The sequence below is a fragment of the Bos indicus x Bos taurus genome, chromosome 12, assembly GCF_003369695.1.
Source record: "Bos indicus x Bos taurus breed Angus x Brahman F1 hybrid chromosome 12, Bos_hybrid_MaternalHap_v2.0, whole genome shotgun sequence".
Lineage (NCBI taxonomy): Eukaryota > Metazoa > Chordata > Mammalia > Artiodactyla > Bovidae > Bos > Bos indicus x Bos taurus.
Window position 1 is genome coordinate 18,182,739 of NC_040087.1, and position 6,116 is coordinate 18,188,854.

Here is a 6,116-nt window from a genome sequence, read left to right on the forward strand (position 1 = left end):
GCATGTGTTTCTTGGCTATTTGCATATCTTCTTTGCAGAAATGTCTATTCAGGTCCCTTTCCTATTTTAAAATGGTCTTGTCTCTTCTTATTATTGAGTTGTAAGAGTTCTTTATATAGCATATATTCAAGTGTCTTATCAGATGTATGACTTGCAAATATTTTCTCCCATCCTGTAGGTTGTCTTTTTGCTTCCTTTATGGTGTTCTTTGGTGCACACAATTTTTATTTTGGTGCTGTTATTTTTCTAAGTCAGTTTTTCCTAATGTCACTTGTGTTTTTGGTGTCATATTTAACAAACCATTGCCTAATCCAGGGTCACAAAGGTTAACCACTATATTTTCCTCTAAGAGTTTTATACTCTTCAGTCTTGCGTTAGTCTTACATTGATCCTTTGAGTTAGCTTTGTTAGTGAAGGAGTGAAGGTCCAGCTCCACTCCTTTGCATGTGGCTTTCCATTTGTCCCCAGCACCATTTGTTGAAAAGACTATTCTTTCCCCTTTTAACTGTCTTAGTGTCCTTGTCAAAAATCAGTTAACCGACCCCTTTTGTGTTAATGTTTTACCCACAACAATTTTGCTAGTGAAGATATTGTTATGAGAAAAAACAAACAGATGAACAAAGCAGCAATGCTGAGTATCTCTGGATGGCAGAGAACAGCTTCCACGCCATGTAAAAACGCTTCTAACCTTCTGTTTTAGTGACCACTGCCCAATTTGTTGGGCAGTTTGCCACTTGGCATTATGTGTTAAAAATTTTTTTATTCTCTTTCAAAGCAAAAGAACAGAGACCCCTAAGAAGTATGCTAGCTCTAGATGGCTAGAGAGACTTAATATTTGCCTCAGTCAACCAGTTTTATTTATTCTAAGACTTTTGACCAACCTCAAAGAGTCCACTAAAATTCTAGTTGTAAAACAAAAGTCCGTTGAAGATGTTGCTGCTTTTCTTGAAGAATCAAGACATCTGTTTCAAGGTTGCGATTTAAGAAGTTGCTTATTCCCAGAATTGCCTTCTCCAGGCAAGAACACTACTAGAGCGGGGTGCTTTTCCCTCCCCCAGAGGATCTTTCCTAACCAGGGATTGAACCCATGTCTCCTGCCTCTCCTTCATTCGCAGGGGTGTTCTTTACCACCGAACCACCCGGGAAGCCCAGTATTGACAGCAATGCTCACCTATGGCCTGCAGGTCAGCTCCAGTGATAGGAGAGTTTTCTTCAGTCTGGTCTCAGATTTCACGTCATTTCCAATCGCTTCTCATTGGGCACATAGTGCATTCAAAGCTCTGTATGTGTATTGTGGGGACAAGGAGATGTAAAGATGAACAGAAAAAGGAGACATTCTCACTGTAATGGAGTGTCCGATGTAATTTAGCAGGACGTTGGCAGAACTGAAATGTTAAAGGAAACAATGCACTATTTGAGAAATTACAGACTTTTATTAGACAATAGTTCCTGTGTTCGGGGGTGCTCTTTAGACTCCCGGGGCCCAGCATCAGGTTCAGTGAGTCACTAGAAGCGCTTACAATAATCAGCAAAGCTGTTATAATCGTGGTTGGGACTTGTTACAGTGAAAGGATCTAGGCTAAAATCGACAACAGAGAAAGGGTCATAGGATGAATCCTTGGAGAGACCAGGCATACGCTTCCAGTCGTCCATTCCCAGTGGGGTCACGTGGACATTGAATTCTCTAGGCATCGAAGTGTGGCAGTGGACATGAAGTATCGCCAAAAAGGGAAGCTCACCTGAGTTTGGGGTCCAGGGTTGTTATTGGGGTTCTATCACAGAGGCACGGCTGACCGCTTGTGTGGTTGACCTAATTGCAGAGACCAAGCTAATGCCATGTCGCCCAAGGGTTCCCTAAGTCAAGTTGTTTGCATAAACTATCTGGCATGGCTGAAGACCCGAGGTGTGTGTGTGCTGCATGCGTGCTAAGTCTCCTCAGTCATGTCCGACCCTTTGTGACCCTACAGATTGTGGCCTGCCAGGCTCCTCCGTCCATGAGATTTTCCAGGCAAGAATACGGGAGTGGGTCACCATGCCCTCCTCCAGAGGACCTTCCCAACACACGGATGTAGCCTGGATCTCTTAATTCTCCTGCATTGGCAGTCTGGTTCTTTAGCGCCACCTTGGAAGTGAAATGTCTCTGAAATGTGCAGGGTTTGGACAATCTAGAATTGCTGAAATAATCCTTTACTGCACAGTCCCCAACATTTTTGGCTCCAAGGACAGTTTCCACGGAAAACAATTTTTCCACAGGTGGAAGGGGGTGGTTTGGGGATGACTCAAATGTGTTACATTTATTGTGCACTTTATTTCTATTATTATTACATCAGCTCCACCTCAGGTCATCAGGCATTAGATCCCAGAGGTTGGGGACCCCTGCTTTATTGCAGAGCATCCAAATGAATTTTTGTTGTTAAAGAAATCAGACACAACAGATAGTTCTAAAGCACTCCTTCCCATGTCAGGAGCATCTTTACAAATTCAGTAAGACTTTATTTGGAAAGAAGGTCTTTTCCCTCCTGGTTCAGTGTTTGCCAGGGCCTCTGTTGTCGTGTGAACCCAGATTCTTTCTCAGAACAATTTCAGCACCTTATAGGAAGAGAGATTCTGCCAAACATACTTAACATTAGAATAACCCCCCACATACTTCTCAAGAAATTCTCAGAAGGACTTGACTCAGATTATATTCCACTTGAATCCAGCTAAGCAATGGGACTTTGCCAACAAAGGTCGGTCTAGTGAAGGCTATGGTTTTTCCAGTGGTCATGTATGGATGTGAGAGTTGGACTGTGAAGAAAACTGAGCACCAAAGAATTGATGCTTTTGAACTGTGGTGTTGGAGAAGACTCTTGAGAGTCCCTTGGACTGCAAGGAGATCCAACCAGTCCATTCTAAAGGAGATCAGTCCTGGGTGTTCTTTGGAAGGAATGATGCTAAAGCTGAAACTCCAATACTTTGGCCACCTCATGCGAAGAGTTGACTCATTGGAAAAGACTCTGATGCTGGGAGGGATTGGGGGCAGGAGGAGAAGGGGACGACAGAGGATGAGATGGCTGGATGGCATCACTGACTCGATGGATGTGAGTTTGAGTGAACTCCAGGAGTTGGTGATGGACAGGGAGGCCTGGTGTGCTGCGATTCATGGGGTCGAAAAGAGTCAGACAGGACTGAGCAACTGAACTGAACTGAATTGAAGTAATGGGAAAAGCAGAAAGGAAAACTTTTTTCCTAGAAAAGGAAGACAATCCAGAAAAGGAACTTGTCTTCAAGTGTAGCTGTAAGTCTAGAGTGGTTTATGCAAGTTCCTCTTGAATCACTGAAGAAGCCTATGTGACTCAGAATTGCTAAATTTATATAGAATTGGTTTTGAGTCTTGGCTTTGCCACTTCTTCATGACTATAATGGGTTGACTTGTGTCCTCCCTGAAAAGATATGTCCAAGTCCTAACTCCTGGTTTCTGTGAATATGAGCTTATTAAAAAATGAGGTCTTTCCCCTGCTTGTTCAGTGGTAAACAATCCACCTGCCAAAGCAGGAGAGACACAGGAGATGCAGGTTCGATCTTTGGGTCGGGAAGATCCCCTGGAGAAGGAAATGGCAACCGACTCCAGTATTCTTGCCTGGAGACTCCCATGGACAGAGGAGCCTGGCGGGCTACAGTCTATGGGGTCACAAAGAGTCAGACACAACTGAGCAATTGAGCATGAGTACGAGTACATGCAGATGTCAGTAAATTAAGGATCTAGAGGTGAAACCATCCCGACTCAAAGAGGGATGCGAATCCAAAGTCTGGTGTCCCGAGAGAAAGGCTAGGGAGACTTAACAGATGCAGAGACACACAGAGGGGAAGGCCTTGTGGAGAGGGAGGTAGAGACTGGAGCGATGCACCTACAAGTCAAGCAATGCTTAGGATGCTCTTGCCTCTGGAAGCTGGGAGGGAGGCAAGGAAGGGTTCCTTCCTGGATGCTGCAAGAAAGAACATGCTGATGCCTTGATTTAGGACTTCTGGAAGTCCTGCGATCTGGGTGGAGATACATTTCTTTCTTTCTTTTTTAATTGGAAGATAATTGCTTTACAATATTGTGTCAGTTTCTGCTATACAACATGAATCAGCCAATAAGTATACATATGTTCCCTCCTTCTTGAGCCTCCTCCCATCTCCCCCATCCCATCCATCTAGGTCATCACAGAGGACTGAGCTGAGCTCCCTGTGCTATTCAGCAGCTTCCCACTAGCTATCTGTTTTATACACGGCAGTAGACTGATGCTGAAGCTCCAATGCTTTGACCACCTGATGCGAACAGCCGATTCAATGGAAAAGACCCTGACGCTGGGAAAGATTGAAAGCAGGAGGAGAAGGGGATGACAGAGGATTAAATGGTTGGATGGCGTCACCAACTCAATGGACATGAACTTGGGCAAACTCCAGGAGATGGTGAGGGACAGGGAGGCCTGGCATGCTACAGTCTGTGTGGTCCTGAAGAGTTAGACACAACTTGGCAACTGAACAATAGCAACAGCTGTATATAAGTCAGTGCTACTCTCTCAATTCAGAGGATGCATCTCTGTTGTCTTCAACCACTAAGTTTGTGGCCATTTTCTATGGAGCACTAAAAAATTAATATAGCAAAATCATGCCTTTTTTCTCAATTTATGCAGTCCATTGTTTTCACCTATAAAATAGTAATACCCACCGCCTGAGAAGATGAAGTAAGATAATGTATACACATAAGAGAGAGATGTCTTACTAATCTGACATTTCTTTTTTCCTGTTCAAAAGCGTTAGTTGCTCAGTCTTGTCTGACTCTTTGTGACTCTGTGCACTGTAGCCCCACCAGGCTCCTCTGTCCATGGGATTTTTCAGGCAAAAGTACTGGAGTAGGTAGCCATTCCCTTCTCCAGGGGATCTTCCCAACCCTGGGATTGATTGAACCCCAGGTCTCCTGCATTGCAGGCAGATTCTTCACCATCTGAGCCACCAGGGAAGCTCTAGAAGAATTTCAATGCTTCATCAAGGTACGGTACTGCTTCCAAGGGTTCCAGGGTATGGTTTTCTATTTTATTGACATGGTGACCATAAATGGAGGACAACTTCAGAGAGACAGTCTATGACATCTCACATGATTTCAGTGCAAAACGCTAAGAAAAGACAAGAATGAATCAGAACAAGTGAGGTACCTAAGCTCTCCTTCAAGAGACACACATCTCCTTCCACTAAGACAGTTATTGTTGGATGACTTCATTGCCTTCTGGAAAGGTCAGTCCCAGGACCTGGGGGTCCCACGGTGGGAGCCTGTGTCAAGCAGCCCTCACTGTGTCAGTGCATGGCGGTGAACACAACCACTGTCTCTTTCCTCTGCATCCTCTATGTTGCTGCCATGCGTTGACACAAAATGCCAGAGGGCACTGGGGAGCAAGGATCAGGTCTTTCACAGTGAAAATTATTCCCTCAGTGGAGCAAGAAGGCCTGTTGCAGGGACTTCCCTGGTGGTCCAGTGGCTAAGACTCTGAGTTCCCACTACAGGGGGCCCAGGTTCAATCCCTGGACAGGGAACTAGATCCTACAAGCTACAACTAGACCTGGAACAACCAAATAAATAAATAATAAAGCATTTTTTGAAAAACAAAAACAAAAACAAAACAAAACAAACAAACAAAAAAAAACCTAAGGGGGAGAAGAGGAGGGAAAAAAACTTCTTTGCTGCAGGAACCCAGAATTTCCACACATTACAACTATGGTTCTGCCTTTCCATCATGTCAACATGCTGTCATGTCTTCATTCTTGTCGTCAGCTTGTCAGGCTGGCAAGTCTGGAAGAGCAGTCTCTGGTGTAAGTGCCAGGAGCCATCCGATGCCATGGCCCCACATAAATCTGTCCTTGTCACGAGAAGGACTCAAATTAAAGAGGCCCTCCACCCTCCTTCAGGATAATAAAATCCGGTGCTTCTAGGAAACGGGGGTTAGAAACTTAATTTATTAGAAATTATTCTGCACCAGGAACAGTGTTAGCTGAATGTACATATATTTTCTAATTTAAGGCTCATTTGATTAACTTAAAAAGATCCTGGTTTAAATTGGATCTGGGAGATATAGCTTAAAAATACATTGGCCAAAGAA